The sequence below is a fragment of the Drosophila kikkawai genome, chromosome X (genome assembly GCF_030179895.1).
Source record: "Drosophila kikkawai strain 14028-0561.14 chromosome X, DkikHiC1v2, whole genome shotgun sequence".
NCBI lineage: Eukaryota > Metazoa > Arthropoda > Insecta > Diptera > Drosophilidae > Drosophila > Drosophila kikkawai.
The window spans coordinates 18178792-18192934 of record NC_091733.1 but is presented as its reverse complement, the minus strand read 5'-3'; the positions used below and the strand labels follow the sequence as shown (position 1 = coordinate 18192934).

General features: G+C 36.9%; 1 protein-coding gene across 1 annotated transcript in view; it reads right to left on the bottom strand.

Moving 5' to 3' along the window:
• Positions 1-12095, bottom strand: part of nAChRalpha3 (nicotinic Acetylcholine Receptor alpha3) — a 92362-nt gene extending 80267 nt beyond the window's left edge. The window contains exons 1-2 of the mRNA XM_017173175.3: positions 12061-12095; positions 10694-10921 (exon numbers count right to left, since the gene is read on the bottom strand). The gene's annotated coding sequence lies outside the window, so the exon portion shown is untranslated. The remainder of the gene's footprint in view (positions 1-10693; positions 10922-12060) is intronic.
• Positions 12096-14143: the final 2048 nt, after the last annotated feature.

Genomic DNA, 14143 nt, shown 5'->3' with positions numbered 1-14143 from the left:
TGTACTAAGGTGCAACTGCTGCATATCACGACAGCTGTAGGAGCCTTAGTTCTGCCTTATTCTCCTTGATTTTTAATTTATTTAGCAGCCAAAAATCCAAATCCAAATGCAAACTACAACTGTGAGCGTGTGTGCCAGGTTGTGGGTTCGGTTTCGCTGAATTGCATTTTTTACAGGCAAGGTTTACCTGGTCAGTATGAGCATCCCCCAATATTTTTCGGAGATGGACACTGACTTGTCCTATGGCTCAGGCAATTTGCCCTGGACAAATGGTGCCGACTCTGCGGGTGTTCTGAATTTTCCCCGGGCCATTTTTCATTTTTTTTTTTGCACGCTATGTACGCGCTGACAGTTTCCCCGGAGAAAACGAAAGTAAGTGGGTGGCGTTTAAAAATTCAGGAAAATGAGTCGCACCTGGGAAAACGCGGCCGAGGAAAGTCAGTGTGAATAAATGCATGAAATGAATGAGTAAATAGCTGGAATGACTAACTGCGTGGCATTTTCTCTCAAGACACACTTTTCCCTGCCTTATTTTCACCCCATTGTTACCCGAGGGGGGGGGTGTGGCAGAGGGTTGGAGGCGGCAGTTCCTCGATTTGCTAAATTACCAGGACGATGCCGTCGACAGCCGAGATGAAGATAAAGAAAAAAATATATAAGAAAAGGCAGCAACAACGACGAATAATTGAGGCTCCGGAAGATACGATTACCCTAAGGCAATAGTAAAAAAATTGCCAGCGATTTATGGGTAAATGTAAAAGGATTTTTATAGTTGCCAGAGAAACTTGTTTCCTAAAACTTTTAGTTGTTTCACAGACAATTGATTACGAAATAATGGAAAGATATGGAAGAATTTTAAAGGAATTTATATATTTGATAATTATTTAAATTGGTTTTATGGGTCAAAGATACATGTACATTAATAAAAAGATAGAAGAATATGAGTTTTATCTTTATATAAAATATTTAAATTATTTTATTTATTAATATAAATTAAGGAAGCTCAAGAACTGGCTCTACAAATATTTAAAAATATTTACAAGTTAGCAAATTACCATTTAAACACTTAAAAAATACTTATAATTAATATAAATGCTGCTGGCTCCACAATTATTTATTAAACAGTTCACTAAAGTTAAATAAATTGGGAAAAGTCTCTCAGTATTAAGGAAATTTCCACTCAACCCTCCATCTCCCTACGAGAATAATCTCAATAAATCAGAGAGCCCCCTCACACTAACCATTCTAATCCGGCAATTCAGCTGATCCCGGAATAAAACTAATATCCCAGGGTGCACAGCATCAACAACAAGGAAGGGAAAAGGATAAGGGGATTCCAGGACCCAAATGAGGCGTGCTGAGACAAAACGAGACGAACGAAAAAAAAAAGGTGTGAAATTTCAGGGATACACGGCGCGAGTACCGACCGAAAGCTGGCAGGACGAAATGTCCTTTGGCATTCGAAAATGGCATTATCAAAATTTACATACACGCATATCCTGATTATCCCTTAAGCATGAATTATTGAAAGCGTAAATACCAAAACACAGGCGTCGGAGTCAGGGACCACAATGCGACACAAGTTCGTCGGGAGTGGCTTTATATATAGGGATGCTCATAATGGCAACGATGATGGTAATGGCTATGAGGATGTGGGGCCAAAGTTACAAAGAAAGGAGCCCCGCCAGACCCTCTGCCAGACGAAGGCTTAATTTTCACACGACAAACAAAATAAAAGACAAGCCGAGTGAGCGAACAGAGACATTTTGAATGTTGAGCAGGCTAAAATAAAAACAAAACAAAAAAAGATGTTTTTCTTCTTAGCAGGAGAAACAGAAACGGGTTGAGTGGGGACTCTAAAGTGGGTCGAAAATGTAAAAAAGGGGAAGCGGGAAAGGGAATGTGTGGCAGGAAGACATTGCCTCATGAGGTGCGATGATGCGTGGAATGTTGGACGAGCCAGTTAAGCAGAGCTCCAAAGACAACATCAACACAATTGAATCGAGTCAAAGTGGGTGAATTTAGAAGTTTCTAAAATATTTATAGAAAGATTTTAAACAAAAAAGTTGATTTTTTAGCTAAAAAAGGGTTTTTTGAAGGCCAATTTACGTAAAATTAATATATATATGTATATATTTTAATTATTCAGAAAAATACAAAAAGCTGTTTGAATTTGTTAAATATATCCCTTTTGAGCTTCTTAATCTTAAATAAGTGGATTATAATAAGTAATTTATAGAACATTTTCTATATTTTTAACAATATATTTAGGTTTTTACCCAAAAAGTGAGTAAAAATATCAAAATAAATTAAAAAATACATTTATACATTAATAAAACAAATAAAAAGCAAATTAATAACAAAGAAAATAAATAAATAAATTCTTATTTTAATAAATAAAGAATTAAATTAAATAATAACAGAAATCGTATTGCAACTTTAAGCTTTCGAAACAGAATTAAAAACTTGTCAAGAATGTCAAGGAATATCTTTCAATAAAAAAATATTTATATTTATTTTAAGTTTATTTATTATATAACTAATTTATATGTATTATTTCTATTATCTATTTCATATTTTAATTTTCCAATCAACCCTCGCCACACATTTAGGCAAATAAACTCTCTTATCCACTCACTCATTCGCACAACAGGACTCCACTCACTTGGATAAATGTGTCTACAACTGCAAAATACTCTATATATATATGTGTAATATATATACATACATATATATATATATTAGCGAGTGCGTTCGTTTATTTGTTTTTATATTCGGGGGGAGGAGTGTGCATGTGTGTGTGTGGCCAACATCCTTTGCCACCCGTTTGCTGCTTGCTGACTGTCAGGAAAATCCTGTTAAAAGTTTGCCATAAATCCTATTTACATATTTACATGTGCTCTGGCTCAAAGAGTTGCCACGCCCCCCATTTTCTTGGAAAAACTATGGCAAAATATGGGAAACATTAAGAGAGGGAGTATAAGTTATGAAAAAGTCATTTCAATTGCTTAGGCAAATAAATCAAAGGACTTCCGGCAGGCCTTTAGCTAATGGTTACTAATTTTAATTAATATTAATATTACTAGATATAAATCTATATATTTTTATGGAAATATAAACATATATAAATAAGCAAATATTTCTTTAAAATCTGGCATTGTTAAGACTATAGAGCATATTCCTTCTTATGCAATCCGAGAAGACCACTTTAACTGGTGACCTCGTTTATGCAGCTTCCCCCGAGCTTCTGGGACCTCTGCAACCTCCCCCCCCCCCCCAGTGGCTCGCACAGTGCTTCCTTCCTTCCTTCCCCCTCCCCCCCCAGACTTCCTTCCTTTGCAGGCTTTCTGAAGCCATTCGGCATTTCAACTTCGATTAATGTTGCCGAAAAAAAAACAAGCATTATATTTATGTATGAGAGAGTTGTCATTGTTCCAGGCTTTTGTTTACCAGTCATCCGGATCCGCTTTCAAGGATTTATAGTCACTAGAAGAGTCGAGTCATCCCAGAACTATAAGTTAAATACCCTTGAGGAGGTCATGGTTTGGCTTGATATTAACCAATAGTATTAAGCTATGTATAATTATAACTGTTTAGATCATATTATTATTAAATGTTGCCTTTTAACAATTATTAATTGTCATTTCCAAACGTTTTCGTAATTAAAATGCCCTCAGCCAGTGTATAAATACATCTAGGCAAATATATACAGATGTATAGATACATTCACTGCCATTTATTCCTTGGTTAGGTTTCATTTTGGCATCTGCTCTTAGCCTTATCCTTGAGTCCTCCGTCTTGGTCTTAGTCACAGTCTCAGCCTCAGACTCTCATCCTTAGCCATGGTAAATACATTTGGAATAATTGTCCTGAACACTGGACTTCACCAGTATGTATGCGTGTGTGTCGAGGAAAATCCTTTTCGGACAGATTCAAATTCAAATGACTGTAAATGGCACAATCCTTATGCATATTTCATAGTTCTCTCGCTCCTTTTGTTGTACTGAAATGTGCAAATGTTTGTTTTCACTTTCCTTTGTCCGTTCACCGAGTCTTAAGAGGCTCAGGGAAACTTTGTTTAATCGACAAATTTGTGCACAATTCATTTTCTCAGTCCCCGGCCTTGGTGCGAACATTCTCGTAAAGCCGAAAGAAGATATTAGTTTGCTCTGGCAATTTGCAGTGCAAATAACTGACAGCATTTCGTAAATGTCTTTGGCAGCCATTTTTTTATTAATAAAATTAAGTTTCTCCTTAAAAAAATACATTCTTTTAAGCTGCCAAAGACAGTTCATCATGCCTTCACCTGAGGGAACACCCAGGAAACACCTTAATCACATTAAGGCAGCTCAGCTTCTTGTTAAAAATATGCCAAACCCCCGGAATGTAGCCGTATAATGTACATAATGTCATTTTGTGTGGGAGTATACTTATACATATATACATCTACCAAATCGTCAGTTGTCAGTTGTCAGTGGCATTAGCTTATCTCATTTCCTCGCATTTCAACTACCTTGCAACGGTTGCTCTGTGCTTAAGCCACGTTGCGTATACGCAGTGCAGGCCAGAGGGAAATTCCGACCGCCCCCCTGGAGGCAGGAAGTCTCTCTTTCTCTTTTTGGATGTATTGGAGCGAGGCGGAGCGTGACAGCAGGCAGATTGAATCGATGTTGGTGGGGGTAAATCACAATTGGGGAGGGAAAACACTTTCCACTCGGCCGAAAAAATAAAAACCTCAATTAACGTTAGGGGAAGGATAAACTGTTGAAGAAACAACAAAGTCAAAGAGCTTAGCGCGCACACGAGGAGGCGTTGGTAGTGCAACTCTGTTGACCATAATAAAAAAAGGAAAAAAAAGAAAGGAAGTGGGGCTGGGTCCTGGGGAGCATTTGACTGCATTGGTAATTGAAGAGGAAATGGTAATGAAAGCGGGCGGCAGCCCAGAGAAAGGATGCGGACAAAGTCGCCTTATTGTGTGGCACATTGTTAACTTTTCCTGGGGCCTGGGGACGGGAATCGGGGGCAGAGAGGAGAGGTTTGAAGGGGGAGAAGGGGAAACTGGGCTCAAGCATGACAAGAAAATTATGACATCGTCGGTTTCTCAGACTTGAAATCAAAACGAATATCGGAAAATATTTGAAAACAAATTAAACAAATAAAAGTCAGGCAAGCCGACAAATCACAGCTAGACAAAATGACAAATGAGAAATTGTATATATATATATATATATATATATATATATATACTTATATATATAACCCAAAAGATAAACTAACAACAAGGCAATGCAAATAAAATCCAATAACCAGGCAATATGAGAAGGAAAATGCAAGAAAAATTAAGGAAAAAGCCAGAACCAAAGCTGATTAAGCACAAGTGGCAAATAAACAACTACATGGGAATATTGTCAGTCATCTAAATATTGATATTTGCTTTATCTTTTCTCCAAATACTGTGATTTTAATTGAATAGATATGCGGGCAAGATGCCGAGAAAAGTAATTTAGCTTTAATAATAAACGTAAATTGAGAGATTCTGAAACATTCTGGCCTATAGTTTCTCATTAAATTACAAAACTTACAGTTCCTTTCAAATGAATAAACCTTGTCCGAGTTAAATTAGCCACGAATGCTTCTTTTTCTGGCGAAACAGCGACTTACGCAAGTGGAAAATGCGCCGCGGTTAATATTTCAAATGTTACAAACAAAAAAAAAAATTATACATAAAAACGCAGGCACGTACATACATACGTCATACTATAAAAAAAAAATACAAGAAAAACCAAAAAAAAAAAAACAGAAAGAAGGGCCATCGTCATCATCGCAAATCTCAAAATGCTTCCTGCTGCTTTTTTTCGAGGAATTTTCAGTGCTATTAAAAAGTTTACGCGAATCAGGAAAAACGGCCACCTAAGCAGCAAAAGGGAAGTGAAAATGCCAGAATAGGAGGCGGGCTGAAAATGCTGGCAGGAAGTAACAAAAAAGAAAAAAAATTATATTTATATATTTATTATATTTTTTATTTTACGCATTTTGTGCGTTGACTGTGCGGCCTACAGCCAAGAGAAAAGCCCTCAACGAGCAGGAAAAATGAGGAAAACACATTGAAAACCGCACGGAAAGTGCGAAATATAAGAGGGATGTGGAGAAAAGAAAATGGGGAAAGGGGAAAAATAAAAGGAAAAGGACGAACAGAAGCAAGACAAGAACACAGTTCTTGGGGTTGATTGTAAAGTTCAAGTATAAGCAATTACTTAGTGAAAAATAATAAACACAAGGTAAAAAGTATTAGATTAAACTGTTTAAAAATAATTAAAAATAAATTACATTTTTAACAAATAATGAAAGTATGCCTTTTCATGTTTTAAAGTATTTTCTTCATCGAAATAAAACCAATAAATATATATTTTTTTTAGGTTTTAAAATAACATAAGACTTTATATATTTCACGAAATTTCAAATTTACTTTTCTGTTACCAAAAATAAATGATCTAAAATTTTGTTTAATTTTTTTGAGCTATTTTAAGCTTTGAAATAAAGCCTTAAATTAAGAATGTGTGAACATAATTTCAAGCTAGCTTTTATAAAAAATCAAAAAAGCATTTAAAAGTCTATATTTTTATATTATATATGTATATAAGTATATATATATATATATCATGTTTTATACATAGAACGTACATATATATAGAATCCAACTACCTATAATTTCAATATGCTAAAGCGACCCTCGCTTTAAGCTAATTGGGGCCACAAATAAGCCTCTTTTGCCTTCACTCTTTATCTGCTTCCATGCTTTTATATTTCATTTTTTATTAGCCCCCCTCCACCCCTTTCTTTGCCTTTGTCTTCGCACAGTTTTTCACAGTTTTCACACATTTTTCATTTTTCGCTATAGCTGTCGCTCCTTACATCTTCCTATTTTCGGTTTTTTCCCATTGTTTTTTGTGCCGCAGCAATTAAAAATACCTCCTTTTTATGAGCAAACAACATATTTGTTTCCAACAAACAACAATAAAGCGGTAAAAAAAAAATGGCGGCAATAAAAATGGCCAGAGTCTGAAACAAGAAACAAGCGAAAAAGTGCTAATTGGTTAATTGTGAGTGTGTGTGTATGAGTAAGAGAAAAACCTGCGCACCGGTGTGTGTGTGTGAGTGTTTCGTTCAATAATTCAGATCCTTAAATTGACCCCAAACAGGAAAAAAAAAGCAATAAAACAATTGATTCAGGTCCAGTGGCACTTGGAAAAGTGTGGAAACATACGCTTTGCTTAGATCCTTGAACAAAAATGGTTAAAAACAAACCCAGTTGAGCTAGATCAACTCTGCTGCTGATACTGATTAGGAAATAATTTGAACTCCATAGAGAAGAATAGATATATATATGTATATAGTTTCATTTTCACATCCCTTAAAGTTGATATTGAAATAGAAATTCCACTTTTTGCTTTTACTATTTTCCACATTTTTTTTTTCGAGTTTGAAAGGCGTCAGCTGCAATGCAGAGAAAACAGTGCCACGCCCACTGGCAGATCCAAGTGCCGCTTGTTAGTTTAAACTGATTTGCAATGTTTGACATGGGCCATAAAAAGCAACGAGGCAAGCGGCAATGGCAAATGGCAAACGACGACGACAAGGATAACGGTGAGATGGAGATAGCACAAGGAGCAGGACGAAGGACATTAGACCAGTGGCTCAGGTCGATGCACTGTGAGAAAGGTAGGGATCTTTTAGGAAAAGAAATAACAAAGAAAAAGCTGATAATGTATCATAAATAAATATTATATTAAAATATATATATAAATAAATAAATATTATATTATTTAATAAATATTTATATAAAATTCTGAAAAAATATTAATTTAAATCATTTTAAATAGTAGCCCAAGTCGATTGTTGTAATAACAATATTAATAAATCATAGATAATGGACTCTTTTACTATTTTTCATTAATAACTCAGACTGATGTATGAATAAAATAAATAAGAAAATAAATAACATTTATTTATAAATATAAACATAATAAATGCACTATTTAAAAGATCGAAAATTCATTCTTCTGTTCGTTTTATCTCAGTGGCAACAAATAAATCGTATCTGTAAGATACTAAATTCTCAACTTGACGGCTTAATGAATTTTTCAACTTTCTGTGGCATAAATGCACTCATTCAAAAATGCAAAAGCTACTTAAATATATACGCGTTTGAATATGCTTCAATTAAGCATTTATTCATATTCATGAGTAGTTTTTTTTTGCAGTGCCTTTGCTGGTTGATGGCTTGGCCTTTTAGCATTTTCCAGGCCACCCTTGGGCTTTGTTTTGAGCTGAATTTTCAGCGACTGTCATGTTGGGTCTCCCCTCTACCCCCCTCTAGCCACTAACACAGAGTCCCTGCTCCTGGTCATTTCAATAATCTCTTCATTTGGCCGGGGCCACAATGATTTTTTTCATGTTAACATTTTATTTAGCTCGCTCCCGTAACGTTGCTCATACGCCCCATTGTGCAGAGGTTCGGGAGTCGCCCCTTTGCTTTGTCCTGCTTTGTTTTGTTTTGTTCTATTTTGTTGTGTTGTGTTTGGTTGTTGTTTTGCACACCCACAACAATAAAAATGTGAAAATGTGAAAATGTGGGAATGGGAATGGGAATGGTGGAAGTAAGATCCACATTCACATTGCTTGTTTTTTTCGGCAACAATTAAAACGATTTAAATGCAAAACATTCAGCGCCATAGAGAGAAAGAGAGAGAGAGAGGGGCAAAGCCGAAGAGGAGACTAGCCGAATGGGCCAAGTGGGTCATCCTGGCCGGCACACTGTATTAGCCCAATTGCGGATCGGACCCCGATTGGCCTCGATATTGAAAAGGAATGACCAAGAGCACACAAAAGTCAACTGGCTAATGCAATTAGGTCTGCAATGGCTTAGAATGTGGGAATATTTTCATCAAAACAAAGCGAATATCTTACAAAAATAAAAGAGTAAAAACCCCAAGCTAAGTTTATGTTTTTAACAAAAAAAAAATTGTTACAAACTGTCTTAAATGCAAATATATATAAACGCTCTCTGAAAACATTCACATAATATCCAGTTATCCAAGTAAATTATTCTGGTGTTAACATGCAGATTAAAACTGAAAAAAAGCACTTTAAATTCCAATGTCAGGCAGTTAAGCAAGCTTGGCTTAATTACTTTTCTCTCAGCTTTTTCGTCTTTGCCAACGGACAACAGGCATCAATTTAGTTTCCATTTCCATGAAGGGCCCCCCTAGTGTTTGGGGGCTCTATTTTAACATTTAATCAGTTCGTTTAATTTCCATGCTCAAATCGGTATTTGCTGTTGTTGTTTGGTCACAGTTCGAGGATCCCATTTGGCCCTTGACTTGCTCCTCTGAGCTACCCCCTCAACCTCAATGCCCAGCGAATGGCTTTTGTTTGATTCTGTTGGCATTACCATCGTTATTGTTGTCGCATTTAATTAAAAGCACCGATTCGAATGGAGATTTCAGAGTGCAGAGAATGGAGAGTGGAGAGTGCAGAATGGAGACTGCAGAAAGTGGAGAGAGGAGAAAGGAGAGACAAAGTGTGGGGAGAGCTGGGAGCTAAGAGCTCTGAACAATGGCAACAAGCTGGCCAAAAATGAATAAATAGAGGCGCGTTTGCTATTTGGGCAGCCACAGGGAACTGAACAGCTACAGTACACTGAGAGAAATTAGCTAAAAAAGTGCAGCTAACTCTGCCGTCCTCAATATAACTTAATAAAGCATTACAATTCTATTAAAATCCAAAATTAGTTTGAAATGTAACAATTTTTTATTAAATCTGAACACACTTTCTTTTCAGTGCAACAATAATAACAAACGACGGCAACAACAATGGCATTTGCACTCCCACTGGAGCCATTCATGTCACAAACACACTCAACAGCCACATGAGCGCACAATCAAGCGCACACACACACACAGAGATACATTTCGTAATCGCTCAAAATTGTTTGGCAAACATTAAAAAAAAAAAAAAAAAAAACTGCATACGCACAGAAGCGATTCCCAAAAAGTTTTCCCCAAACGCCAAAAGAAAGTATATAAAGTTCAATCTTAAACTGGGCGTGGTCAGGCATAATGGTATAATGGCTATATAATAAATATATAGTTAAGATATTCAAAACATTAATGTTTACATTTGAATATAAAGTTTTAAATGCAAAAATAGCTGCAATCCAAATGAACTCTTTGGGTTTTTGAAAACCCTTCATAAAGCGCTCAAAAGTATGCTACAAAATTTACTCGGAATTCGGTGCCCTTTTAAAAGAGATTTAAAACCCCCAAGGACTTTTTTTAACTACCTAGAAAATTTAAAAAAATAATAAAAACAATTTTGATAGAGAAATAAATAATTATATCAGATTTAAATAAATATTTTGGGTTTTCCGTTCGCCCTAAAGTACATACGCCAACCTTTAAAACTCATTTTATTTTGTTTTTGTTGGCTTCTCTTGAATTCTTTAAACAAAGACCCACATTTGCTTAAAGAAAACTGTCAGCAACCAGATTTCTTATTCCGGATCCGCCTTCATTTCTCGGCTTAACCCACATACTACCTCATGGGCTGGGGTCCTCGATTCGAAAGGGTCCTCGTGCATATTTGTCTAACCCAAGGAGCCAAACATTAACTTTCGTCCTAATGCTAATCTTACCTTGGCACAAAAAGTATTTCGCCTGCTGCTACTGTTGTGGTGTGCACACACACACACACGTTGCCGGGAAATTCCTATTTCCTATTTTGGTTTCCTTGTTTTAGTTTTAATTTGCATTGGGTTTTTGGTTTTTATTTTTTTATTTGGTTCTCGGTTCTCACAAGCACATTTCTTTCTTCTCCAAATTCTTCAATAAATTTGTGTGTGTTTTGCGTTTTCTTTTCTTTTCTTTATGTGAATATTTTTTTAATTATTTTATTTTATATTTGGAACAATAAAAAAAATATTAAAAAAATAATTATGAGGTTTGCTGCTGCCGTGTTGTTGCTCACGAAAAGGAAAAGTAAAACTAAATCAAGAAAAAGAAAGTTAAAATGGAAGGGGAAAAGGTCTAAGAGTAATTAAAATGAATAAAGTTTAACATAAAAAAATATATAAATTAGTTAATAAAATCCCCGATTCTATAAAAACAATTCAAATTGATTTCAATTGAATGGAGATTAAGTTCTAGAGGACTTTGGAGTCTTGCCTCTACTTCAACTTGTTTAGCTTTTTAGTTAATTATTTAATTAACAGTTCACCCCTTTTATTTAAGCTAACAATCAACAAGTTGTGTATTAGCTGGCCCCTTCTTTTCGCTTTTCAATTTATTATTACGAAACATTGCCAGTCAATAGATTTCCACTAATTCCCCCGTTGGCAGCCTCGCAAATAAATTCGCTCTCTTTTAGTTTTCGGCGCGACCTCCACAATGGCCGTGTAACAATTTCGGTTTTCCTTGTCCATTTTCTTTGGGAGCGGAGAGGGACAGTCCCCATTCCCCGTCCCATTCTAGTCTAGTTTTCATTTTTCGTATTTTTTTTGTTGTATTTTTCGTTTCCTCTGTGGCTTTTCTTGTGCCAAGAAAACGCGCCAAGAAAATGCATCCCAGCTGCAAATGTGGCGCGCACTTTTTTTTTTTTTTTTTTTGTTGCAAGCGAATTTTCAGTTAGCTGCGTTAAGCATGATGTTGTTAGGTAATTTTCTAGCCTTAAAAACGCCTCTCACATGCACACCACACACAAAAATACGCTTTTACAAGACCAAACCGAACTTATGTAAGCGTTGTGTTTTGTGCGCGTTTCGTACGCGTTTCGGGCGCGACAGAGTTGCAGCAACTAAAAAATGGTTAACCCAAAAGGCAACTTGTTCGCCAGGCTGTTTTGTTTTGTGTTGTTGTGGCCCAAAAACATTTATGTTTTATTTTACTTTTTGTGACCCAAAAAAATTAACAATAATATGGAGGGATTGAAAATTATAAAAAGGTAATCAAATAAATAGTGAGAAAGGAGCCTAGGCGACACAGACACAGACGCACTGACACACACACTTGGATTTGGGGGCAGGAGGCGGCGGTAGCGACGGAGGCAGCGGCGGCGGCGGTGCAACAACAACAATATAACAACAACAAAATAAAGGGCACGAGACCCCCAACAACAACACGACGACGACTAAGACGAGGACGACGACGACAATGACGAGAAAAAAACAACGAACAACCGACGACGACGACGACTGGCGGCGGCTTTAGCGCGTTTTTCTTAGCTTCTTTCAGATTTCTTTTCTCTTTTTTGGGAACAAGGAGCAACTCTCTCGTGGCGAAACGCGTGCCGTCAGCGCTGAGTCCTGTTTCATACTGATTTCGGGCATCCGCACGTCCTGCCAAGGATGCTGGCCATTGCTGTTGCTGTTGCTGCTCCTGGTCCTGCTATTGATATGCTGCTGATGCTGCTGATGCTGCTACTGCTGCTGTGCCACTGTTAACATCTACTGCTGCGGCACAAGAATTTCCCCCGCTGTTAAAATTTCCCTGGCATGCGCAACGGCCGTCTGTCAGGCTTTTGCCTTTGATTTAAAAGGGCTGCGAGTGTGCGAGTGCAGTCAATGCCAGCCGGCCCACGTTGCGTATGAGTGATCTGCTCAAAAAGCGATTTGATTTAATTACATTTTTGTAGGCCAATTTCTGTTGATGTTGTTGTGGCTTTTAGTAGTTCATTTTAAGTGGAATTTATTGCTCGTTTTTTTTTTTTTTTTTTTGTGCGAGAAAGTTGGCCATTTATCATAAGTTTTAATTTTGTCTTTGACTGAATCTTGAGTTGGCTTGCCATATTTATTGGTATTATATTTAAGCTGAGCCACTACTTTATAGATAAATATTTTAAAATGGTATTTAAAGGCAAAAAATCAAAGGTAAAAAACTCAGGAATTTCTTTTAAGAGAGCCTCATCCTTAAGAAAAATTTTAACCTCTTACAAGCTCCTTAATCGTTTGGGATAACTCCCCAAGAAGTTTCCCATGCTTTTCCCAAGACAACTACTATACCAGGACTTGCCCATTCAAGGACTCTCCCAAATTAACTAACAAGGTACATGATGGGCCCAATAGACAGTCATTAATGTTAACCGCAGTTAGCCACAATTACGCCAGCTGGAGCAAATCAATTTATTTATGAAAATTTGAGGCAGTGTGCGCAGTCTGCAGTCCGCAGTCCGCAGTCGGCAGTCCTGTGTCCTTCGTCCTTCATTGCACACGTGCGTGGCATTAATGCAAATGAGCTGCACGAATGCATGGCGGATGGTGTATGGTGGATGGCGGGGTAGTCTGGATGCGGAATGCTCGACTTGATGCCAAATTGAATTATGTTGGATGCCAGAAAGGTTAATGAAAGAGAGAGCGCACCATTCTTGCACCCGGATCCCGGGCACATCCGCGGATTTGGGATTCGGTGTGTCGGTGGCTACTACGAATTTAGATTCTAGCTGAATTGTGATGAAGCACCAACATTGCCAGCAAAGTGCTGCCGTGGGGCCACTGAGATGACCACACATAGTTGTGGCCGTACACTAATAGGAATTGAGTTTGATTTGGACTTTAATATTCTTTAAAATAATCAATTTGTGGGGCTTATTTATTTTAAATAAATTTATGGAATTTTTAAATTGAAAATATTCAACATACGCATCTTAAATGGTAATTTTAGCATTATTTTAATATGAAAGAATTACTTAAAAAATATCTCTTAATTTCGTACAAGGCTTTAGATTTCCCTAGCAATTTCTCCCAGTGCATATGCGAATGCGCTGGGCTACTGGTGGTCAGCTTGCATGCAAATTGATGCTTTTTGTGTTGGGCTTTGCATTATCTTGGTCTGGGTCTCGTTTCGGTTTCGGTCTGGGGCTTGTTCTAGGACTCTCTGTTCTCTTCTCAGCTCTCTGCTCTCCTTGGCGGTTGGGTTTGCTTTGGCAAGGACTGAAGGGCGGTCAGGAGAGAGGGGGAAATACTAGAAAGAAGTTGCAGTGTAATGGGCAGTAATGTTGGCCAGAGATTTAATTTAATTTTAATTTTTAAGTTAACTAGGAGGAAATCTAAATCTAAATCGAACTAAGAAGGTGCAATATTTATTTATCTATA